Source organism: Miniopterus schreibersii (genome assembly GCF_964146895.1).
Source record: "Miniopterus schreibersii genome assembly, chromosome: 7".
Lineage (NCBI taxonomy): Eukaryota > Metazoa > Chordata > Mammalia > Chiroptera > Miniopteridae > Miniopterus > Miniopterus schreibersii.
Window position 1 is genome coordinate 63,809,116 of NC_138108.1, and position 27,034 is coordinate 63,836,149.

The 27,034-nt window shown below is 34.2% G+C and overlaps 1 pseudogene across 1 annotated transcript; it reads left to right on the plus strand.

The window, feature by feature from the left end:
* Positions 1 to 12,984: 12,984 nt before the first annotated feature.
* Positions 12,985 to 13,460, plus strand: LOC308559578 (transcription factor BTF3 homolog 4 pseudogene; annotated as a pseudogene). Its single transcript has one exon. The product of its transcript is annotated as a transcription factor BTF3 homolog 4 pseudogene (transcript).
* The last annotated feature ends 13,574 nt before the right edge of the window (positions 13,461 to 27,034 follow it).

Sequence of the window (27,034 nt, forward strand, 5' to 3'; positions counted from 1 at the left end):
AACTTCTCTATCTCTTAGCACCGCTTATATCACTCATAACACAGGTGCATATGCATAGAATAAAAGAAATCAGAGCTCTAAGCATTTTCTTATATTAAATCCAGTGGTTGTCACCAAAGGGTTGACATTAAATTTTACTCTAGACCCTTAAAATATGGATGATTAGGTTCCAACTATTGGCATATTCTGGAGAGTTGAGGCCTAGGCATGTGTATTTTTAAAAAGTGACCCAGGTTATCCTGACATGCTTCCTACATTAAGAATCTTCCTATATTAAGAATCTATCTTCTTATTAATTTATAAATAGGAAAACCAATACCAAGAATTTTAAGGTATTTACTCAATGTTAAAGGACTAGCAAGAACTAAAACTAAAATTAAAAGTGCGTCGACTCCCCATTTTGCTCATGAGGTGAAGGACCCGCAGAGCGATCTCCAATCAAGGCTATATTAATAGGGCACCAGGAGGGTTAGCATCAGCTCTTTCCCTGCCCATGGATCTTTCCAGACAGTGATGTTAATAGATAGAACAAAATAACACTGATGTGGAACTACATCTATTAACTTGCCAGGGCTGCAGTAAAAAAAGTAGCACAGAGAGAGAGGCTGAAACAGCAGAAATGTGTTGTCTGACGGTTCTGGAAGCTAGAAGCCCAAGGTCCAGGGGCCGGCAGCACCGGCTCCTTCGGATGGCCGAGGAGACCTCCTTCCGAGCCTCTGGCGGCGCCTGGGGCCTCCTCGCAGCCGCTGGCGCCCCTTGACCTGCGAGCATTGGCCTTCACCCGGCGCTCCCCCTGTGCATGTCCGTGTCCACACAGTCCTTTTCACAAGGATGCCATGCATATCAAATTAGAGCTCGCTCTATGGCTTCGTTTAATTTGACTAAAGGCCTCATATCCGCATAAGGTCGCATTCTGCGGCCTGGGGTGACACAATTAAATCCATAACAATTGCTTATACGCAGACTAGGGAAGAATCAGCAGCTAGGCCCACCTAGGCACCCTCTCCAAACTCAGGCTTAACCCATCACAGGAAGTTCAGTTATCTACTTTTATAACATCATTGTTTCTCTGAGGCCCTGACCTTAGAAAACTATACATTAGCTATTCCCCCAAAGAAGAACTATTTAAAATCTTGTAGCCACTCCTCTAATTACTGTTTATTTAATTTGCACTTAAAACTATAGTACAATTAACATATTATGGAAGTCTATCACCTGGGTAATGAGTACTCCAACTGGAGACTTTCAAGTTTTATTTATAAGAGAACTAATATGGGCTTTCCTCCCCTTATTTTGAAGTGATATTTGTATTTGTCATTTTTTTTCATAGCTCAAAATTGTTTTCTCACCATTCATAGACTGAAGTCAGGCTTTACGCCTTCTACCAATTTCACTATACCCAATGATACCCATATATAAGGTTGAATTTTCTAACTATTTAATCAGGCTATCTTATAAATATTTTTCTATTTCCATTGCAATGCTAGAGTGGATTTTTTATCAGTTACAAATGTGATAATTGTACCAATTCTAATTTTCTTTTTTGATCACTTATGTGGTTAGAAAAGCTGTTAGTAAGTCATGTGAGAATCATTATCTTTGATCCAAAGGAGAACCTGACCCAAATAACCACACCATTTATTTAATATTTGCATTTCATCTTTAACTTATATTATGCAATTCACACTTTTACATTTAATGTTATGGTGAAAATAACAGGATTTCTACTGCACTCTTCTTATAAATGGAATAAATTTGAACACATAAAATGCAAGCGTTAAGCTGTTAATGGTCTCCCATGGGTTTTATTTCTTACTTGTGAATCTTCAGTGATTTCCTTGGGGTTTAGGTGAAGCAAATTTTGCAATTTATGCTTATAAGAATGACAGTTTTCCTATGATTCTCAGTAAGTCTACTCGAGATTTGTGTTCTATAAGGCAGGGAATGTTCTCAGATGAACAATAAGTTTGACCCTTCTCTGCCCGTGATTTTCATTTGATTTTTTAAATGAATTTAATTTACACTCTCAATTATAATTTTAGAGAAAATGATGCCAAAAACAAAGCTTATTTTTGTGCCTGGGAAATATGCCTGCCCCCTTTTCTTCCCACCCTTTAGCATCCAGATAACTGACTGTATTTCTTTAACTATACTGTCCTGCTGGTCTTCTGTCCTGCCTTCGATCAGTGCTGCTAGACATGTTCATATTAAAACCTACCAAAATGCATGTTCTTTAAATTAAAAATTTTACTTCTTTGACTTTTTAACTGGAGACTTCTATTCAAGTGCTTTCACATATAAATAAGAGAAGCGGTGAGAGAGTTTATAAAATTTGATAGTATAATTATTTTCATTCAGAAGAGTTCTTGATGATTGAATTATGATGTTAAAAAATATTATATAAATTTCAACAATTAAAATAATGCTAAAAGGATGAATTAACAATACCTATATGCAGAAAATACATAGATAAATGTCATTTTGACATCTTAAAAAGTCAAGTTATAAGCTAGCAATCAGTGAAGAAACTTTAATTAATTGTAGTGCTCATATTGGGAAGATTTCTGAATTAAAGCCATGTGTCATGTCAGTTACTTCTCTTAGGTCAGAAGTCTACAACCTACAGTCCTCTGGTCAAATCTGATCCCAAACCCACTGTATTTATTAAAATACAGCCACACCCATTTATTTATATATTGTCCCTGTTACTTTCTTGCTGTAATGGCAGAGTTAAACTGCTACTGACACCACATGGCCTACAAAGTCTAGAATATTTACTATCTGACCTTTACAGAAAATGTTTAATGATCTCTGTCTTAGCTTAAATCCCTATCCGACTCAGAATATTGTGGGACTCTTGTTTGTATAAATGCGTAATCTGGATGAGCATATGTTACAGGATGAGTTAGAAGGCATTTTTACAGGGATACAACAAGAAACAGCTTAGTTTGTCAGCAAGAAGAGGCTGAAAACTATGTTATTTCCTATTTGACCTCAATGAAATTAAATAACCCTTACAGTTCTCCATAGCCTTATTTCCTTGATCATGCCAGGGCAAGTAACATACAGGCTGACCAGACAAACATGCGCCTCTTTTTTTTTCATTTATAGATGATGCCACAAAAGCCACACGTATCTGAAGTTGCATTATTAACATTGTTGAGGGAAGGTGCTTGTTGCAATGACTATAGTTTGTACAGGCAAAGTCAAAACAATATAAGGATTTAAAATTAGCAGATAAATCTACAGATAGAACATATGTCATACAAACCTGGGTTTGTACAATTTAAGATGAGAGAATCAACTTCCATGAAACTATATAGCCAAATGTAAAAGTTCAAGGGCAATAGTTACAACTGTGGTAGGGCACAGCTGAGTTGCTGGATGTACCTAACAACTAAAGCTAAAGAAAACAATTGCAGTTGAGGTTATGGGTTAGCACTCAGACTGACAGACAAAGAAAAACACTAAACAATTAAATACACAAAGAAAGAAATATGTAATTGTAGAGGGAGATAACATTTTCCTAGTAAATTCAAAGAAATATATCTTATTTAGTCCATGCCTCTCTTCTAAAAGAGAAATAATTAGCACCACTTTTAAATATTGAAATAATTCAATCTTGTGTTTAGACCACATATCTGGATGAGAGTTATTTTACATTTAGGTTCCCATTAAGGTTAAATTTAAAAGGTTTAAAATATTTAATAATTTTTTAATAAAAATATTGCATTCAACCACAGCATTTTCCCAACAGAGAGGAAATACTTGAATAATTCTGATTGTGCATACACACTATCGCGGTTCCTTCAGATGGCATCAAAATCATTCATACTTTTAGAAAGGAAGTGCTCCCCATTTGTATTTCCAATTTACTATCATAAAACTCAGTATGTGCCCAGTGACTATTTTATAAAACAGGATATACTCTCACTTTACTAATAATTTTTATGTTTGCTTTGTGTTAAACAGTTGTCTTTCTTGACATAAGATTTAATTTCAGGTCAGTAGTGTAGCAATTGGGAAATTTTTCAGCTGCTTGTAATTGGTATTTAACTGCAATAGTTTAGACAAGCTTTTTTTTAAAAGTTACACTAAGATAGAGAGTTCTTGATGTTGGTTCTACAACTCAAGCATTTCAGGAAAAAATCCTTTGCAATTCTCTTGGTATTTCCCTCTGATACGCTATCACACAGAGTGTGTGCAGAACTACATGGTTGAAGGAACATGAGGCTATTAGTGTTACTTACACTGTAGTCCAGAGAAACCAAAGATAGTATTTTCTAGAAGACAATTGGAAATACATGTTAAAATCAGAAGTGATTGGGATTCGTTTTTATTAGGATGATAGTTGAAGATTTTCATTTCAAGAAGTTTGGTGGTGAAAGAGAAGAAAAGAAGTTTGAGAGGAAAACAGGCGAATGGAAAACTTTTATTGGCATAAGGAACACCAGAGCACATTTTCAGGGAGAAAATTTTGTCTGTTAAGAACAGGTTACTGAAATGACTCGCCAAGCAGTCAAGGCTGCCAAAGAAAACACGGAGAGATCACAAGAGTGACAAATGAGACAGGGAATAGGTTTGAATAGTATGTTCTTCAAATATAAAGAAATAGTGCCATAGACTTGTTATTTTTAAGAAAAGCCTTAATGAAAAGATGGCTATTCTGTGGGAGGTTTGACACTCCCACTCATAGAATTTTAGTCACTTATCTTCCCAATATAATTTTAAAGGCTACAGAATCTATAGATTGAATGTGTGAAGACGAGCTCTTTTTTTGGTACCAACCTACGTGAAGGTAAAAAGTTAACTCTATAACTTTATTTTATATCTCTTACAGAAGGATTCTCAACTTCTCGTATTAAGATCAAAGAACATAGAGCTACCCGGTTTAGCTCAGTGGTTAAAGTGTCAGCCATTCGACTGAAGGGTCCAGAATTGGATTCCTGCAGGCTCGATCCACAGCCCCTCTCGGAAAAGCAATGGAAAAAAACATCCTTGGGTGAGCGTTAAAATATATATATACACACACACACACACACACACACACACGCACACACACACATATCAGCGCACATATTTCTATTAGAAGAATTTAAATGTACAAGTCTCCCAAGCTTGACCTTGAGAAGACTATATGTATATTATAACATCCAGTGGATCACATTTTTCACACACACACAAATGATCTAGAATTAAACGCTTTGTGATCTGAGTCCCATTTCTTCAGAAAGTTTCAGACAATAGTAACAGCCACCTACTGCTTTGTGCAACAGTAAACAGGCTGATTTAGATATAGTCATTATATCAGCACACATAAAAAGAAACTATGTGCATGTAAACAAGATTGCATTACAGCTACACACTTATTTTTGCTTTGGAAATGAAACTGGTTGGCAGCCTTACCAATAAACAGTGTTCAGTGTTATCTTGGTCATCTGTTTTGAGTTTTGGAATGTTGAGTCGTATGGTAATTGCATATTACATCTACATACTTCAAATGAGTTTATAATGGCTATTATCGTCCAAAGGAATAGGAAAACAATTAACCATGATTAGCCTTTTTATGTGAAGAGTTACCTCCTCATTTTGGCACTCAGTTTGCAATCATTATGAAATTAGCTATGAGTTTGAATGTTTTTATTTATTTATTTTTATATTTCAATTGGGAGAGAAAATGTCCCTTCAATTTATGTATTTCTAAAGAAGTAGAAAATGCTAGCAGTGTTTATTAAAATATAAGGTCCATCTCCCTAACTAGTTTTTTTTTTTCTTCAGAGAAAGAAACCAAAGGAAGCCTTTCTGGTGTGTCTTTTTTTTTCTCGCTTGATTTGAAACTGAGCCAACTTGAAATAACTACTATTAAATTCATTATTGCACTTTATATTCTCCCCCAAATGATTAATTATCACTGTCACAGGTCATTTTCTAAGATAAATGTTCTCTGGTAAGAGAACAAGGACATGACTTGTTAAACAAACATTGATGGTATGGTCAACATTTCAAAATATTACCCCTCTTGTAATATTGAGACATTGTACATACATGTCTTATATTCTACATGTAGTAAGAGTGTGCATTTTATCACAGAGATTCCCAAATGCTATGTAAAAAAGAAATATTTAAAATAGTGACTTTTCTTTATATATCACAGCCAGATTCCCTTTGTTTATTGCTGGATCCCAGAGCACTCTCTGCTGTGCCTGTGAGATGTATTTGCCCTGTAAATGATGACTGGGCGTGAAATCTCAGGGGACTGCCTGGGCACCGTCTGAACTTTCCAGATATTGATTGTGCAGCCAAGGCGTGCAGTTCTAAGCAGGGGTTTCAGGTCCTTGGAGATCTAGCCTCTGCTCTGTGCCGGCCTGTATGGCTCGGAGAACCGCCAGTGGCTGTGACTGGAGTAACTTCTTAGAAGAGGGACTGCGGCTTTGGAGTTCTTTGGATGGTTGTAAATTACACAGGGCTAAAGAAATTCTCTCAGGACTTGTGTTTTGTTGAAAGAATGGTAGCAACCTCTCTTCAAGTAAAGAAAGAAATGGTAGCATAGAAGTTAATTTTAAAGAATTAATTTGGTTACAGAAAAGTAAATTGTGGTTTGTGGTACGTGGCACTAAGTACTGTAAACTATGTGTGAATAGAAGCATTTCCTTACATTATATTCATTCATGTAGTCCTATCACGCCATCCTAATTTTCCATTTGCTAACGCAGTGTTATTCCATATTGAAGAATTTCAGAAGCACATTCCTTAAAACACTTGAAAATAAATTTCAACATAAATATTCAAAGATTAAATGTCATCATTGTTGTTTTCTGGAAGTGGGAATCTTTGGCATAATGTATTCTCAGGCAATCTTTCTTGATTTGTTAAATTATTTACTTTTCAGAGCTAAGGCAATAGATTATTCCTTCATGTGGTTCCATTAAAAACAACAACAGCAACGACTTCCTCAACATTTATAAATAAGCAAATATATAAATTTATGAAAAACAAACAATTGGCCATCTTTTACATTTTATATGAGAATTATACATTAGGATATATTTGACTTCTAACTGCTTTGTATTATAAGGGTTTTTTGTATTTTGTTTTTTAAAATATGTTTCTATTGATTTTAGAGAGAGAGGAAGGGAGAGGAATAGAGAGACAGAAACATAAATGAGAGAGAAACATTGATGAAACATCCACTGGCTGCTTCCTACTTGTCCTCTACTGAGGATCAACCCCCAGCCGAGGCATGTGCCTGGCCGGGAATCAAACCGATGACCCCTTGGTTCATAGGTCAATGCTCAACCACTGACCCACACCAGCTGGACTGCTTTATTTTCTTCAAATCTCTCACAGCTTTCTTATAGGGAAGGCCTCTTCCAATAGAGCTTCTCATAGGTTAGAACTGTTTAATATTTTAAAACAAACCTCTGCCCTCTTTAATATGTACCTCTGTTAAAGGTCAATTGAGTTGAAATTTATAAACCATAAAATACAAAGTGTATCAATATACATTTAATTAATTTTACTAAATTAATATAATTATGCAGCCATCGCTGTAATCCAGTTTTAGAACATTTTCATAACCCAAAAAGTGTTCCCTCATAAGTGTTTGTAGTTCACCTCAATCCATACTTTCATCCTTAAGAAAACATTACAGTAATATTTTTCTGCCTCTCCAAACTTTCTTTCACTGGATCTTTCCTACAAAGGGAGTAATACAATATGTCGTCTTCTGGGTGTGGTTCGTTTCACTTAGCATGGTGCTTTTAAGGTTCATCTATGTTGTAGCATAGTGGTAGGCCAAATAATTGCCTCCCAAAGAAATATATATGCTAATCCCTAGAACCTGCGAGTATTTTGTTACATAAGAAAGAATTAAGGGAGCATATGGAATTAAGGTTACTAATCAAATGTCCTTGAAATTGACTATATTGGGTTATCCAATGGTTCCAATGTCATCACAAGCATCCTTAAATGCGGACAAGGGAGACAGAAGAGTCAGAGCGGTGAGATGTGAAAAAAGATTTCACTGGTGAGAAGTCGGTTAATAATTTTATTAAAGATCTCTTGTATGTAATGATGATTGGTTTCTCTCTGTTTTGAAGATTCTCTCTTTGCCTTTAGATTTTGAAAGTTGATATAATGTATTTCTGTGTGGATTTCTTTTATGTTTATTGTGGAGTTCATTGAGCGCCTTGGGAGTTTATACAAATTTGGGAAGTTTCCAGTCATTATTTCTTCAAAGGCTTTCTCTGACCCTTTTTCTCTCACTTCTCTTTTGAGACCCCATGATTCATATGTTGGTATGCTTGATGATATGCCAAAGATTCTTTAAGGCTATGTTTGCTTTTCTTTAATCTGTTTTCTTTCTGTTCCTCCATTTGATCATTTCTATTGTCCTAATTTCAAGTTTCCTGATTTTTTCTTCTGCCTACTCAAATCTGCCTTTAATTCCTCTAATACATTTTTTATTTCAGTTATTGCACATTTTAATTTCAGAATTTTTATTTTTGTTGTCTTTTTAGGTTTTTTATCTCTACTGCTATTTTCATTTTGCTCACACATCATTTTCTTGACTCTCTCTACCTCTTCCTTTAAGTTCTTTGAGTATCTTCAAAACGGCTGACTTAAAATCTCTAAAATATCTGTCATTAGGTCTTTTTCAGGAATAGTTTCTGTTGATTTTTTTCCTTCTGTTGTATTGCATACCTTGTAATATTTTGTTGAAAATGCCTCATTTGAATCTAATGATGGGATAAATCTGGGAATCAAACACTTCACTTCCCCAGGGTTGGCTGTTTTTTTGTTATTGTTTTTGTTTCTTGCTTTGTGGTTTTTATTGCTATAGGCTGTCTCTCTGCTGAGAATCAGCCTGAGATGTTAACTTAAGTTCTCAGGTCTTTTATGAGCTTTCTGCTCTGGGCATCCACAGTCACTTATTAATTTTTTCCATATGTGCAGCTATTCTTGGATGTCCAAGTTTTTGATGTCTTGCTCCCAAAATAGGAAAAAGGTAAAAAAAAAAAAAAAAAAAAAAAAAAAAAAGGAGGTAATGAAGGGCATCAACCCCTTAAATCTATCTCCTGGAAGTCACTTAAATCTCGAGTGGAGGGGGCTTGCAACAACAAAGGGAGGTTTAATAACAATGGCTGCTCGCCTCTTTGTCTGTACCTCTGTGATCAGAAGCAGCAATCAGAGATCAGAGCACAGATTCCCAACATTTAGAGGACAAATTCCTTTTCTTCCTACTTTAGCTCCTGCAAGTTCCTCTAAGAACATGTGCACAGCTACCTGTCTCATTGCTGGGAGTGGGGCATGGGTACCTGCTACTGTGCTAAGACCTGAAATTGATGGAAATTAATTACAATTTACTTCCCAATTCTTGCCCTGGAAGTTGCAAGCCTTCAACAGACTCTAGAGTTCTAAGGTAGTTACACAGGTTCTGCCAGTGCAATTGTCTAGGTGGGGAGACAGGTTCCTGGTCTTCCCACTCTGCCATCTTCCCAGAATCCTCTTATTTTGATTTAATCAGCATTTCCCTAAAGACTAATGATGTGGAGAGAAATTTCACGTGCTTATTAGCCATTTATATATCTTCTTTGCTGAAATGTCTTTTCAAACCTTTTGCCTATTTTTAAATAGGTTATTTTTTTATTATAAACCTTGTCTTTTATATACTCTACATGCAAGCCTCTTTTAGATATATGATTTACAATTTTTTTCCTAGTGTGTGGCTTATGTTTTTATTTTCTTATTGGTGTTTTTTTAAGCACAAGCATTTTAGATTTTTATGAACTCAAATTTGTCAATAATTTGTTTGTTTGTTTGTTTCTTGTATCATGCTTTTGATATTATATCTCATTGCCTAAAACAGTCAAGAAGATTTTCTCCATTGTACTTACCTTTGTAAACTCCTTTGTAATCTTTTAAACTCTTACATTTAGGTGTATACTCTTCTTTTAGTTAATATCTGTGTATGTTGTATGAATTAAAGGCTAAAATTCTTTTGTGTTTGTGTTTTGTTTTGTTCTATTTTGTTTGCACAAGGATATTCAGTTCTTTCAATATCATTTGTTGAAAGTCTACACATTTTCAATAAATTGCCTTGGAAACTTTGTGAAAAAGTAATTGAACAACAATGTAAAAATGTATTACTTTTGTTCCATTGATCTATAATTATCTGAAAAGATAATTGAGCAATTTACCTTATAATCATAAATGTGGATGTATAGTAATTTTTGAAATCAGATATGTAAGTCCTCAAAATCAATTTTTATTTTTCAAAATATTTTTGGTCTTCTAGTCCTTTATATTTCCAAATAAACTTTAGGGTCAGTCTATCAATTTTTTTAAATATCTTTATTGATTTCAGAGAGAGGAAGGGAGAGGGAGAGAGAGATAGAAACATTCACGATGAGAGAGTCATTGACAGGCTGCCTCCTGCAAGCCCCCGACTGAGGATAGAACCCTCAACCCAGGCATGTGCCCTGACTGGGAATGGAACCAGGATCTCCTGGATCCTAGGTCGACTCTCAACCACTGAGCCAAGCCTGGTGGGACAGTATCATGCATTCTTTAAATATTTATCAAAAACACTAGAGAAGCCATCTAAGCCTAGATTTACCTGTACACAAATGTTTATAGCAGCTCTATTGATAATCACCCCAAACAGAAAACAACTTAGATATCCTTCATTGAGTGAAATAATAAAAAAATACAGTCCCTCCATAAAGTGTGATCTATCCAGCAAGAATAAGTAGCATACTATTGATATGCACAAAACTTGGATGACTCTCAAAGGCATTATACTCAGTGAAAGAAGCCAATCTTTTTATTATTATAATTGAATTTATTGAGGTGACCTTGGTTAATAAAATTATATGGTTTCAGGTATAAAATTCAATAACACATCCTGTGTATATTGTATTGTGTGTTCACCACCGAAAGCCAAGGCTCCTTCTGTCACCATTTATCCCCCTTTACCTTATTCTACCTCCCCCCCCCCTTCCCTCTGGGAATCACCACACTGTTGTCTGGGCCTATGAGTTTATTTATTTATTTTTTTGCTTAATCCCTTCATCTTTTACACCCAGCCCCCCATATCCCCTCCCCTCTAACAGCTGTCATTCTGGTCTCTGTATCTATGAGACTGTTCCTATTTTGTTTGTTAGCTCATTAATCGCTAAGTCTAGTTAAAGGCTTGTCAGTTTTGTTGATCTTTTCAAAGAACAAGCTTTTGGTTTCAAGAATTTTATTACTTTGCTGTTTTCCTATTTCAGTGATTTCTGCTCTAATCTTTACCATTTCCTTTGTTCTGTTTGCTGGGGGTTTAATTTGCTCTTTTTCTAGTTTCTTAAAGTGGAAACTTAGGTGACTGATATGAGATTTGTATACTCTCATATAAATGCTTAAAGGTGGAAATTTCCTTCTAAGCACTTATTTAACTGCTTCTCATAACTTTTGACATGTTGCATTTTAATTTTAATTCAGTTAAAACTATTTCCTAGCTCTGGCAGGTGTGGCTCAGTGGTTGAGAGTCCTCTCATGCACCGAAAGGTTGCCTGTTTGATTCCAGGTCAGGGCACATTCCCAGGTTTCAGGCTTGATCCCCAGTAGGAAGCATGCAGCAGGCAGCCCATTGACGTTCCCATCTCACAGTGATGTTCCTCCTGTCTCCCTTCCTCTCTCTAAAATCAATAAAAACATATTTTAAAAATGTATACTTCCTAATTTCCTTACTGAGTTTTTCTTTGACCAAGTGTTATTTAGAAGTATTTTGCATAGTTTCCAAATATTTGGTGACTCCTTAGACTTGTGTTTGGTCTCTAAGTTAATTTTATTGTGGGTAGAGATAATGTTTTACATGACTTTAGTAATTTTAAATATATTGAGACTGGTTTTGTGATCTAGCATGTGGTCAATCCTGGAGAATATTGCATGTGTTTTTAAAAAGGAGGATTCTGGAGTCATTGCATGGAGTCAGCTCAGGCTTCTTGATCATGTTATTCAAGCCTTCTAAGTTCCTGCTGATTTTCTATCTATTAATTTTATCAATAATTGAGAATGGATGTTAAACTTTCCAACTCTTACTGTTGAATTGTCTATATTGGTTTTCAATTCTTTTGAGTTTTTGTTTGTCTTCTTACTCTGTTTTTAGGTACATGAATCTTTATCATTGTGATATCTTCTTTATGTATTGACTCTTTGTCACTAATGATACTTCTTGTTTTAAACTCTGTGTTGTCTCTTCTTAAACATAATCACTCCAGCTCTCTATGATTATCATTCTCATGGTATATCTTTTCCAACCTTTCACTTTCAGCCTATTATCTTTGAATATGAGGGGTATTACTTGTAGATAGCATCCAGAAAATATATTTGGGTTTCACTTTATATTTAGTTTAATAATCCTTACTTTTTGATTGGTATGTTTAGAACTTTCACATAAGATCATTATTACTATTGTTGGTATTATATCTGCTATAGTCCTATTTGGTTTTATAGTCTACTCTCATCTTATACTCTTCTGTTTCTCTATAATGGTCTTTTTTGTGTGTTAAATCAACATTGTTAGTGTGCAACTTTAAATTTTCTGCTGGAATTTTTACTATACTTTTGCTTTTTAAAGTTGCTCTAGAAATTATAACATACATTTTCATTTATTACCATCTATTTTAGATTCATACCAACTAAATTCTGGTAATATATATAAAACTTTTTTCCAATGTAACTCCACTCTCATCCCCCCCTTCTTCATGCTATTGTCTTATATGTTACCTATAAATGTGTTTTTTTAAAAAACAATAGTACAGTGCTGCAGTAATCACTTTACATAATTCTATTTGATTTTAAAAAGTTAAGAGAAGAAATTTAAAAACATATTTATAAAGTTGTTAATGTGGCCTTTCTCTGTCTCGACTGAGGCAGCCAACCTGCTCTTGCCCCATGCTGGTGTTGGAGGACCCTCCCTGCTTCAGGTTTGCCGACAGCATGGGTCAAGATAAGTTAGCCTGACTTCGGTCTCAGGTCCAGATAGGGGCAAGGGTACAGCTCGCAGAAAGAAGAAGGTGGTACATAGAACAGCTACAGCTGATGACAAAAAAACTTCAGAGTTCTCTAAAAAAATTGGCTGTGAATAATATGGCTGGTGTTGAAGAGGTAAACATGATTAAAGATGATGGGACAGTTGTTCATCTCAACAGTCCCAAAGTATAGCCTCACTTTCTGCTAACACCTTTGCAGTTACCAGTCATGCAGGAGCCAAATCAATCACCGAAATGCTCCCCGAAATACTGAGTGAGCTTGGTGCTGACAGCTCAACGAGTTTTAGGAAGTTAGCTGAACAGTTCCCTCGGCAAGTGTTGGACAACAAAGCACCAAAACCAGAAGACATTGAAGAGGAAGATGATGATGTTCCAGCTCTTGTAGAAAATTTTGATGAGGCATCAAAGAAGGAAGCTAACTAAAATCTTTTCTGGTTTTTGGAAGCTGGCATGGACTAGATTTAACAAATCAGCTATGTGGTTCCAACACAGAGAACTTCAACTGTTACTAGTTCTGTAATATAAATATTTTGTATATTAATAATGTCGTTTGTTCAGCATTTTGTGGTCATTTGATTTTGCATTTTGTGCTCCCTCCCATGGTCTATTCTTTTGGCCAAAATACGAAGTATTGGTGCAATTTGGGGGTGTTTTGATTTTTTAATTTATTTTATATTTTTGGCTTTTTGTTTGGGGTATTTTCGGTGTGTGTATGTTTATGTATGCGTGTGGGTATGTGTGTATACAGTGGAGAGCAAATTGGAAAACAATTCTATTTTTCTTCCTCTGTTCCCCAGTAGAAATAAAACAAATCTTTACATTTGTTAAAAAAAAAAAAATTGTTAATATTAGTCCATATATCAGAATCTCTGATGTTACTTACTTCCTCCTGTTCATTTGAATGGAAGATTAGTTTTCTTTCCTTTCAGCATGAAGGACTCCATTAGCCATTAGCACTTCCTGTAAGGTGAATCTGCTAGTCACAAATTTAGTATTTGCTTATCAGAGCATATCTTTATTTTGCCAGTATTTTGAAGAATGCTTATGTTGGATCTGGGATTGTTGGGCTTTCTTATAGTTTTCTTTTTGTTCTATAAGTGGTATTTTCCTGCATTCTCTTATTTACTGTCTCTATTAAAGTCAGCTCTTAACATTTTGATGCTTCACCTTAACTCTATGAGTTGCTTCTCTTCTTGCGTTCAAGATTTGTTGTTTGGTCGGCTTTTCACAGTTTGTCCAGGTGTGAATCTATTTGTATTTATTCTACTTAGGCTTGTTGAGTTATTTGGATCTGTATGAATTTTTTTTTATCAACTTTGAGGAAGTTTAACCATTACTTTAATAGTATTGTTTGGTCTCATATACTCTTTTTTTGTTGTTGTTCTTCAAATAGATAATATTATTAATATTGAATTTTTTCTAGTTGTCTGATTATTTTTCATTTTTGAATCTGCAATTGAGACCCTGTAGTATGTTTTTTCTTCATTTTTACCCAGGATTTCTTTTAAAATATGTATATATATAACTATTGAGTATCTTTATTGTCAGCTATTATTCTCATAATTGTGTTTAGTTCTTTAAATATTTTAGTTCTTTAAAAATATTTATATTAACTGTTTTGTCATTTTTATCTGTTAAAGCTAACATCTGTGACATTTACCATTTTTTTATTGCTTTTTGGTGCCTCCTGAGGCCAGGCTGCCCTTTTATGTTTCTTTCAATTTTCATTGTGTTTTGTTTGTTTATTTGTTTGTTTTGCTAAAAACTGAACATTTCAGATGGTATAGTAACTATGGATTATGTAATTTCCCATGAAAATTTTTGGTTTTTTCACATTTTTGTTCATTTGTTTAGTAATTTTCCTGGGCCAGACCTGTAAAATCTATCTACCCTGGGTTTGGGGCCCAAGAGGAATTAATAATTCGGCTTTGGTTTTATACTTCCATGAGATAATGTTTGACAGAAGGCCAACAGAACATAATTCGACCCTTTTTTGCTTAGAAAGTTCCAATTAAAATATTTTGTATTGTACCAACTCAGTTTTTAGTGTGGTTTAATGGCATAGATTACCTGAAACAGAAATAGTTTAAAAATTCATAGCATTCATAGAATGTCCTGTGCCCTTGTTGTTAAAAAAAAAATTGTGGAGAATAGGATATAATCAACACATCTCTGAGTATAAAAGTTACATTTTTTTAAATGAAACAAATGTGCAAATGCACACATACACATACAAACATATGAAAGTACTGAGCAACATATATCTTATAAGTAAGGAAAACCAACACATATAGGAAAAAACACTATATTGCCAATATAACTGAGGCCTACAGCAAATATTTAAAACATATTTAAATGCTATTATTTAATAAATTAATGAAATAGGCATGAAAGTCGAGTTTATATCATTTTGTTGGCTGTTAACACAGCTTTAAGATGTTTAACACTGTTGACGGAGTTAACTTTGATAGTGTCTCGTGGGAAATAAGCTGCTCAGTATGTCTGCCCTCAGATTTCCTCCTACCCTTCCCCACCATTGTGTTGTATTCAAAGTTGTCTGAATCCTAAAGGCCAAATTTCCAGGGCTCCTATACTAACTGGTTTCTGGTTGAGCGTGGTTATGGGAGGGTTTGGCAGAGGTTTAGAGGGTGGAAGAAGTAGGAAGCCAACTTATTCCCCCCCTTCCTCTTCCTTGCTGGGCAAGGGTGCTGTGTGCTCTGTGAACACCGTGTACTTCTTAACTACTTCACAGGGGTGTTTAGGAGATTGGTGATTTCATCCTGGCCAACATTCTACAGTTCCAAAGATGAAGAAGGAAGCTTTGAAATAAGATTGATGCTAATTCTAATTCTTGCAACATGCTATGCTTGACGTGCTCCACAGGCCCACACAGCTGACTTATTGGAGCCCTACTACTTCTGCTCCAGTGGCAAGGAAAGAACTCCTCACAAGTTTGATTATTTTTGCAAAATTTTAGAAATGACAATACATAATAAAATGTAATTTAAACATAATATGTCTCCTTGTAGTTAAAACATATTTCTTTCAACCACAGTGAATATATTAGAAAAAAACTACAGTAATGTATTTTTAACAAACCCACCATACTTTCCCAAAATCTATTCTGCTCTTTTGGGAATGCTCTAAAATCAATAGACACTCTCTTTTTCTTCCCTTCTATACTTTTGTAGTATTAACAGTATGAAATAGCCAACTATATCCCAAAACAACTATTTAAAAAATCACACAAAAACCCCAAGGAATTTCCCAAAGACTTTGTTTTCATTCACCAGTTTGAAATTGTTTTCTTTACACATGGTTAAGTATTTAATGTGTTGCTGGTATATAAGAATCATCTTTGTGTTAATTATCTAATTATAGACTATCTTCCATATTTCCCCACACTAAATGATACTTTATTTGACCAATTAAAAATTTAAACTGTTCAGCACTAGATGGTTGATGAGGCTGATTGTTCAATTTAACATTGTTTTATTTCACAAATCAACTATTTAATTTGAGGATATCAGGTATCATAACTGAGAATGTAAACATATCTAATTCAGTTTTCGTTCTGCCATTAGGTGTTCAAAGGAAATCAAGAAATAATATAGTTTATTTCGAAGTCTGTCACAAGTTCTTTTTAATGGCTTTCATGAAGTATTGCTTCAATTCTGTTTCCAAAAAGCAATAAAGCAGAAGTTGTTTTTACAAAGCAGATAGAAAATTGATTCACTGATGTTGGGCATTTTCCAAGTGTAATGCAATATTTCCAAACTGTTACATATGTAATAATGGCTTTGGTGTTTAAGTAAGCATTTCATTAAATTGGTTGATTTTAGCTCTAAGGCTAGGGTTAGCATCACTAAAAAAGTGGTGAGAAAAATTAGTTATATAATTTTGTATTAAAAAGTCACCATTTATGTGTATGTGAATCTATCAGTATAAGGGATAGGCTGAAGTGTTATGCCTCATTAATTTTTATTTCACACATGGAGAGTTTATGTAAGGACTTTTTCTTACAAAACTGTTATAGTAGTAACAATGATTTGTGCATATCACTTTCAATTATCCATGAGAAGAAATGATCATAAATCAGGAGGTTGTTCCCCCTCATTTTTCATATTAAACCATATTTACTTGTATTAAAATCTTACTCTTTCTAAAATTGTTCTTAGCATTTATTGATCTATTTCTAAATCAAATAACACAAAGCAAAAGATTTCTCACTTGTTACTTTTATTTCTTCCCAATTCTCTAGAATAAGTGTAACTCACATTTTTTTTTCTATCAATAGTGATAAGAAATCACACATTATAATTAATGATTAAAATTCTATTATTTTAATATTTCCATCAACTACCTTCATACTAAAAGGCATGGCAGTTATCTTTGAACACTGATAGGACTGGATTGGCTTTTCAGAAATAGAGAGGTTATTAGGTAGGAATTTTGATATTAAACTTTCTAAATGTAGGAAAAACAAAAATTAAAAATGGTGCTTAAATTAGAAAAAATATTATAAACATTTAATTACAATTTTATGGCCTGTAAGATAAAAACTCTTTTTCCCTTAAATCACAGTTATCACTCCGTAATAAGTTGCTTAGAACTAAAACAGTAACATGATAAGTGTAGGCACTCCATTCAAATTCTGTTCAACTTTGTGTCGTGTGGTTAAGCCTAACCAGGAATGTGTTGCTATTAAGATTTTGTTGTGCTGTGCAGGTATAAATACCAAGCACGTTTTTTGTTTTGTTTTGTTTTTTAGAAAAATAAAGGTGTATCTGTTCCCCAACAGGAGTGACCTTGCTTCTTTTTAAATGGGGATTGCAAGCCCTATCCACCGAGGTTAGCCCCTTTTTGAGTGCATTGAATCTACCAAGCTTAGAAGAGAAAGAAGCTTACTTAAGTTCTGTCTCGTTCATTGTTTTCTTAGAGCACTGGTTTATTCTTTATTTGTGCTACTACTCCTTACCTTAACCCACTCAAACAGCAGGGCATGGGAACTATGATACCAAGGGAATAGATATTATAAAAATCAAGGTTAAAAAATATAAGTGTGTACATTGCTTATAAAATCTTACCTCATGCTGAGCTCAATTAAGAGAAAAGCAAATTAAGGTGCAGCAAATGAAAAGGTATCTTACCTCAAGCATGAGCTTTTCAGTTTAAGTAATAAAGCCAGAGAGGTAGCATCCTCAGAGCCCAAACAGATTTTGGCAACCTTTTAAAAAGTTGTAATACTTATTTTGTTATTTGATTTCAATAAATCTAAACCCCCTTTCTAGTGCAAAGCCACCTCTACACAAATTTTTACATATGTTAATAATTATCATCCATGAGATAACTGACATATTTATTTCTGAAATTAGAGTAAATCAAATGCCATTTAGAAGATTTCTTAATCTCTATTTTCCACATATTTATGACAGAGACTCATCCTGGTTTTGCTTCCAAAGCTGGGCCTGGAAGATTGCCAGCACTGAGGTCAGCTACGAGCACAGGCTGAGCTTGGCTTTGGATTCAGTGGCAGAAGCACCGGACTACAGTGTTGTCTGCGCCTCCAACTGAATGGACACCCTGCCAAAAAGGCCTCGAGTGTAGCATGCTCTGATTAGACTCCAAGCACAGATTCTCTTCACATATTTGAGAAATTTTAGCACAGTTATCCACACTTGTAGATATTTGAAACCTTCATTGTACAATTGTTTATTTTTTACTTTTTGCAGAATTTTCTTCATCTTTCTTTTTCCCATGGGGAATTTATTTACTCATATGCATATGTGCATTGAAAAGATAATCTAAATGATAAGGCATGCAGTTGAGCTCAAAGAATCATGCAGGAAATTGAAAGAGTTCATAAGCTCTTCAGACAAAGCAGATCAAGTAGACTTGCCAAATTAATTATTTTAAAGAATGTGTTTTTTTTCTACATAAAATCCATTTCTCACTAATTCAGAGGGTATTTTTTTAAGATTATGACTCCAAAATACGAGGAGTTGGTCACGTATTAAATAATAAACCTCCTTTCTTCAATTGCATTAAATTCAGATTAGCACCCTTTTGTCTGGCACCTACTGCATGATAGATGCTGGTATTATGAAGACAAATTAGCTAAGGCCACAACTATGAAGAAGGCAACAGTCTTGCTGGGGGACAAAATGTAAATAAGTAAATTATAGCCAGTTCTTTACACGGCATGTTATAAAACATTATTCACTAATGTTATGACAGTGCTTGATCCAATCAAAGTAGGAATGAGTTTAAAAATAAGTCCAACAGGGAAGAAGGTTCTTGGATGGTGGTTCAGCAGGAAACACCAGGACAATAGTTATCTAGACAATAATTACATTGGAAAAGAGAAAAAAACAAAAACAAATGTTCCTTAGAGGAGGAAAAAAAGGAAGAATCCAGTTTTGCTACAATACATTATTAAAATATCATGTTTTCAACCAAATTTATGAGGTGCACAAAGAAAATAGAAAGTGTGACCCGGAGACAGAAAATAAATCATTAATAGAAACTGTCTCTGAGGGGTCCCAGAGATTGGATTTAGTATAAAAAGATGACAAAGCTGCTTTTGTGAATATGTTAAAAACAAAAACAAAAACATGAAGTTAACATGTTTAAAGAATTAAAAGAAAATATGATGGCATCGATTTTAGAAATTAAGAAACTAAATAAACATTTTAGAAAATACTAAAAAGCGGCAAATGTAAAATATAAAGTTGAAAAGTTCAATAAATAAGATAAAAGATAACTGCAAGAAGTAAATGACAGATTTGAGAAAGCAGAAGAAATAATCGGTGAACCTACTAATACATTAATATAAATTATACAAACTGAAGAAATGAGAGAAAATGTATAATACAAGAAAAATGAAACCTTCAAGAAAACATATTTCATAACTAGAAGCAACCTAAGTGTTCGTCATCTCGTGAATAAATGAAACCATGTTTTATATACATGCAAAAAATTCCATTTAGCAATCAATGAAGCATTGAAACATATTTTGTCATGAATAAACTTGAAAATCATTAAGCAATACGAGCCAGATTTAATTAACATAAAATTTTCAGCAGTAAGAAAATTTATTGGAGCTCTTCCTGGGATGAGTGTTTTCAAGGCATTCAGAATGGTCAGAGTTTGACATACTGATGGAGGCTGTCTTAACATATAGCCTCTAGCAAAACTAGGTTGTCCCAAACCCTTGGTGGTAGAATTGTTTACCTTTATGCCAAGAAGTTTGGGAAAGCACCAGGATCTGCATGTGGCCTGTGCCCAGGCCGACTTCAAGAAGTTCCTGCCGTGAGAAATAAAGTTCTAATGAGGTTGTCTAAAATGAAAGAACATGTCAGCTGTCAGCAGGGCCTAGAGTGGATCCATGTGTGCTAAATATGTCCATGGCAGGATCAAGCATGCTGTCCTTACTGAGGAGCAGAAAATCATTGGAAGAGTTGAAGGCACAAGCACAGAGTGAGAAAGCTAAGTGAAGCTTTTTTGAATAATAAAAACAATTAAAAAGCTTTTTAAAAATCTATGGGAGACAAAATACAGATCAGAGCTTGCATGGAGCTGGGGTTTTGAGAGAGGAATGGCTGCAGATGTGAATGATTAGACATTTTAGGATAATGGAAATTTTGTAAAGCCAGATGCTGTACTGAATTTTTGCATAATTCTATGAATTTACACTACAATTTTATGACATGTAAATTATCCTAGATGAATCTTCAGAAAAATGTAAGTACAACCACATAGGACAACATATGGTCTTGATTCAAAAAAGATTAATTTATAATTATTTTTGATTCAGTAATTGGTGGAGTGCAATTAAGTTAGCTGGTAGAGCTATCTTCTGGTTAATGTCAATAATGAATGGATCTTTGACATCTAAATAGTGGATCTTGTCTTTTTGTCTAAACCTCTTCAGTAAATCCTTACTGAATGTGTGTCGAGCTACAAAAGTTAGCCAGCCCCGGGAGCCTGAATGATTGGGCACATACACTCCTATGTTCCAGCCTCATCGCAAAATACTTTGGGTGCTTTCTCTCCAGTCACACTAGACTTTTTAATTCAGGAGAAATATCGAATGCTTTCCCTACTCAGTGATCACATGATTACTGTTTTGCTATCTCCATGCTAACTCCAATTATATTTCAGTTGTCTTCTTAAATGTCTCTAACTCAGAGAGGTGATCTCTGGCTCATTGTGGAACCCACCGATCTGAAGTGCACCCTCTCTGTTACTGTGTCAGTTGCATGTGTCCTGTGTCTAATAGTACTCTCTAGTCTTCCTCCATATTATTATCACAATTAATTATTTTATATTTTTGCATGTTTTATTTCTTCTCTCTCAAGACTCTAAGTTTCACAAGTGTAGGTGCCCTGTTTCTTTAGATCGGTGGTTTTCAAATCATGACCTTTTAGAGCCTAGGTGTCACCAAGATCTTTTCATGAGATACATATGTCAGTGCTAATATCATAAAATAACTTAGATGTTATTTGCCTTTTCATTGTGTCGATACTTGCATTGATGGGGCAAAGCAATAGTGTGTAGAGTGGCTGGTTCTTTAGTATGAATCAAGCAAACTCTACTATTAAACATCATATTCCTCACCACTTCTCACATGCAGAGAAAAATTGCCACATTCACTTAATAATGCCCTTTGTACAGCAAAGACTTATTAGTTTTATTAAATTTTATCTGTTTACTATTCTGTTTATAAAATGCGAAGTACATAGAAAGCACTCTGCTGTATGCTGAAATATGGTGGTTTTCAGTTTATGGCTGCTCTAGCCACTTTTTAAGTAAAATAGCATTTTTGCCTGAAAGGGTAACCATCAGGCAGATTATGGTTATTCATACAGAGATATTGGGAAGACATATTCTAAAAAATTAATGAAGTGAGACAAACCTAGAAAAAAACAAATAATAGTAATTGTTGCCAGTAATACTATTTGAGCTTTCAAGTAAAAATTAAATTTTAAAATTATCTACCATTACTTTTAGTTTGACAGCTTCCCAATTACTAAAGGAACTATAATATGATTGTTAGCATTATTAATGAATGTAATATTGATAGTGTATTTTAAAAGTTAGTATTTGGAAGATCTACATGGGGGGGAAAGTAACTATTCAGAGTGCAATACAGCTCAATGTATTTTAATATGATAGGACAAAAAGTTCATTGGTATGGCATCAGGTTTCAAATTATAACTATCCATTAAAAATTTGCTAGTTGTCAAGTTTGGGGGTAGAATCAGAGCTAAAGCAGTGCTGAGAGACAAACTTGAAGCACTAATTGCAGACATTACAAAACATAAAATGTCTCAAATTAGTAATCTAATTTTCTACTTCAGGATCCTAGACAAATAAAAACCCCAATATAAACCCAAAGCAAGTAGAAGGAATAATAAAAGCAGAAATCAATGAAATTAAAAATAGACAAACTATAAAAAAATCAATAGAGCAAAGAGCTGGTTCTTCAAAAACATTCAATAAAATCAACAAACCTCCACTGAGACTGACAAAAAAAAAATAGAAAAGACACAAAATATCAACATCAGCAATAAAACAAATGATATAACTGCAAACTTTGCAGACACCATAAAGATAATAAGATGATACTACAAAAAGAAAAAGAAAAAAATCCTCTACATCCATAAATTTGAAAGCTAAGATGAAACTGACCAATTCTTCAAAAACAAAAAAACTCCACAACTCGCTCAGTGTAAAAGAGATAACTTTAATAATTCTTTAATGATTGGGATATTGATTTAATGATTTAAAACTTTCAAAATAAAAGTTTCCAGGCTCAGATGGTTGCTTAGAGATTTCTGCAAAACAATGAAAGAAGAGTTAACACTTATCTACACAATCTCTAATTGAAAACAAAAGAGGAAGGGACATTTGTAAATTTATTATATAAAACCACTATTACCCTGATACCAGAATCAGAAAAATGCAGTACAAAAACAAAAACAAAAACAAACAAAACTACTAACCAATATCATTTAAGGATAGCGACACAAAAATCTTAAACTAAATATTTGCAAATATAATTCAGGAATATACAAAAAATTATATATACAATGATCAGGGGCAGTTTATGCCAAGGATGCAAGGATGGTTCGATGTTAAAAACACACACCAATCAATGTAAGCCATCACAGAATAGATTAAGCTTTAAGAAATAAGAGCACATCATTATTATATTATACAATATTGATACTGAGCCCAGTTGCAGCTGCCTGCCACTGGAAAGACAATAATCAAGAGACAAGAGTTGGTGAAAGGAGAGCAGGTTTCTTGAAGACTAATGTTGCAAAGACCATCTTAACAACTGAAAGCAGCCAGGGAGGGGAAAGAGAAAAAAAAAACAGAACAAAGAAATCAGAAAGAGAGGGTCTGAGCATTCTCCATTGAAGGGACTACATGCAAGTTAGCACAGCCTGTTCAGATAACTGGTCAAGCAATGGTCTCATTTGGTTATCCTATATTTTATGGTTGCAAGCCAGCAAATCTCCCAGAGGAGGAAAGTCTGGAGGTTGGCGTGTGCTTCTTTTGAAGTTAGTTCCTGGAATTTTTAAACAAGCAGGCTGTTTATCTGCAATTATATGTTAGTTAACAGGTCATCATCTACAGACACAATGTTAGAAAGGTGGTGGTGGGAGGTTACAATATAATTACAACAAAAAACATTTAATAAAGTTCAAAACCTTTTCATGATTAAAAAAATTGTCCAAAACATAGAATAAAGTATGATAAACAAAAAAGACCATTAAAAAAAAATCTATAGCTAACATTATACTTAATGGTGAAAGACAATGTTTTCTTTCTATAATCAGGAACAAGGCAAGGATGTCCACATGACCACTCTGATTAAGCATTGTGCTAGAAAGTTGAGCTAGTACAATAAAGCAAAAAAGGAAAATGAAATACATACCAGTCAAACAGAAAAAAATAAAACTTTCCCTATGACATGATTATTGATATAGACATCTAAAGAATCTAGAAAAAAACTTGAAGAATTAATAAGTGAATTCACCAAGTTCACAAATACACAAGATAAACATACAAAAGTTGGTTGTATTTTTATAGTCTAATAACATTTTAAATATATATGATGTCTATAAGAATCATTTTAAAAAGTAAAATACTTAGGTGTAAATCTAACAAAACATGATAGGAATTATATGCTGAAAAATAATAAAATACTGATGAAAGAAATTATGGAAAGTCTAAGTAAGCAGAGAGATATACCGTGTTTATGAGTTGAAAACCAACAAAAATAGTAGCAATGTTAATTCTACTAAATATGATATACAGAATTACAATGTCCATCAAAATTCCAACAAGAGGTTTTTGTTTGTTTGTATTTTATATAGAGACAAGATAATTTGAAAATTTATATGGAAAATCAAAGTAACTAAAATGGCTAAAACAATTTTGAAAAATAATAAAATGAGAAGTATTGGTGAAGGGATACAATACTGCATAGCACTGGTAGAAGAAAAGACACCTGAATCAATGCAACAGAATAGAAGACCAAGAAAGGAGCCCGCACAAACACTCAAGTGATGTTTTACAAAGCTGTGAAAGCAACTTGTTGAAGGAAAGGCAGCCTTTCCAACAACAAATGGTCCTGGAGAAACTGGACATTTATGAACTGAAAACATGAACATCAACTTAAATCTTGTCTTTCATACAGAAAAAAAAAAAATAACAATAACTCAAATGGATCCTCAACTTAAATGCAAGACTTAAAATTATAAATTTTTAGAAAGAAGAAAATACACCTTGTAAAAAAAATCTCACAACCCAGAACCCTAGAGTTTAGGGGGGCTAGAACACAACTGTTAGAAGGAAAAAGAATAATAAATTTGACCTCGTAGAAATGAAAGCTTTTGTTCTTCAAAAGTCCTTCTTAATAGGAATCTTCAGAGAATTACGCTGAGTGAAGAAAGCCAATCACCAAAAATTGCACACTATACAATTTCATTCATATACTATTCTTGAAATCTCAAAATTACAGAAATACCGAGCCAGCATGGCTCAGCAGCTGAGCATCTACCTAGGATCCAGGAGATCAAGGTTTGATTCCCAGTCAGGGCACATGCCCAGGTGCCGGCTCGATCCCCAGTAGGGGGCGTGCAGGAGGCAGCGGATTAATGTCTCTCTCATCACTGATGTTTCTATATCTGTCTCTCCCTCTCCTTTCCTCTCTCTGACATCAATAAAGATATATATATATTATATATATTTATATTTTTTAATTACAGAAATAGAGAACAGGTTAATAATTTCCAGGGATAAGGAGAAGGAGGGGTGTGTAGGAAGCAGGTGTGGCCATAAAAGGGCTCCAGGAAGGGTCCCCATGCCGATGGAAAAGCTTTATATCTTGACGGTGAATGTCTATACCCTGGATGTGACACTGAACTATAGTTTTGCAATATCATTAGAGAAAAGTAGAGAAAGGATACACAGATCTTTTTGCATTGTTTCTCACAACTGCATCTCAAATTATCTCAAAATAAAATATTAACTAATATTCTTAGTTTTAATTTTGAATACAGTATGCATTTGCATCAATAACTCACCTATAAAGCTCTTTGGGGAGCTGAATAGGTTTTTTTTAAGAATAGAAAGAAGTCTCAAGAACAAAGTGCTTGAAAGCTATTCTAGATCACTCAGCACTACAGAGCAGAGCAGCTCCCATTTTAAAGGCTAGTAAAATGCATAATAAATATATGTTGAATAAATTTAACATATTTTAATTTTAAAATGTCTATATGCATACTATTCTAAAAATGGAATACATGAACTAACACCATGTTCCAGTTAAATGTTAGGAGAGTCTAATGTTTGGCTGCTCAGAATTATATAACTTGCTAGAATTTTAACTATTTTCAGAGTCTAGTTCTAAGCTTGGAAGTTTAGGAAGCTTATTTTATCACTTTACTTAATGGATAGATGAATCATGCAATGGTGAAACAACAAAAAGTTTTAGCAACTTTTAAGAACATCTTTTTTCAATATCAAAATATATCAGTCAAGATAGGCTCATTTATGCTGTGGTACAAAGTAAGCCTAAAATTTCAGTGGCCTAACCAATAAAGGTGTACTTGTTATCCATATTCAGGGAAACAGACCTGCAGAGTAGGAATTATCTGGCAAGTTACTAGTCTATGGTAAGATGAAGGGACATCGTAACTTATGCATCATGTCTTGAAGTTCTGGCCCAAGAGTAACGTAACTTCTGCTCGCGTATCACTTGCAAAGATATGTAAGATGACCATGTTTAACTCTTAAAAGGCAGAAAAATGTGTTCCTACCTACTGTCCTGTAAGCGAGGACCAGAAATTTGACAAATCCACCAATATTTACTATGTAGCATTCCAAATAAATTAAAACAACATTGGGTTACCAAAAAAATGAAGATCAGAGGAAATGAATTTAAATTAGCAACAGGGATTTTTATTAGACAGTGACAGGGTGAAAATATTCTCTTTGTTTCATGGAACATTGAACACTGGAACAAAATGGTCAATCAATATTGAAAAGTCATATTATCCTAACCTCCATTATATAAATGCTATTGGACCTCTCAGCTATAAAAGTTCAGGTTTGGAATCTCCTCTGATGATAAATGGACTTGGGACAAACACCAACAAATTGTGTTTCTCCTTCACAGAGTGATGTTTTCTGGACTCTCTGGAGCACATAACATCTGTGCAGGACAGAAGGTCAGTATAGGGCCTAATCTAGAGTTTGTTTCTCCAAATAAGCATCTGAATTCTGCAATTGCTCAGATATCTCTGTGAAATGATGCCTGCCGTACACCCACTTAGTCACAATGCACATTAGGATATTTAAAAATCTATGAAAATTTCTATAGTAAAGGACCGGTTTAATATATAAAATATGATAATGTCTAAGTGTTGAGTTTACATCAACTCATTTAACCCCTAAAGCTTTAATAGGTAGGTAAATCA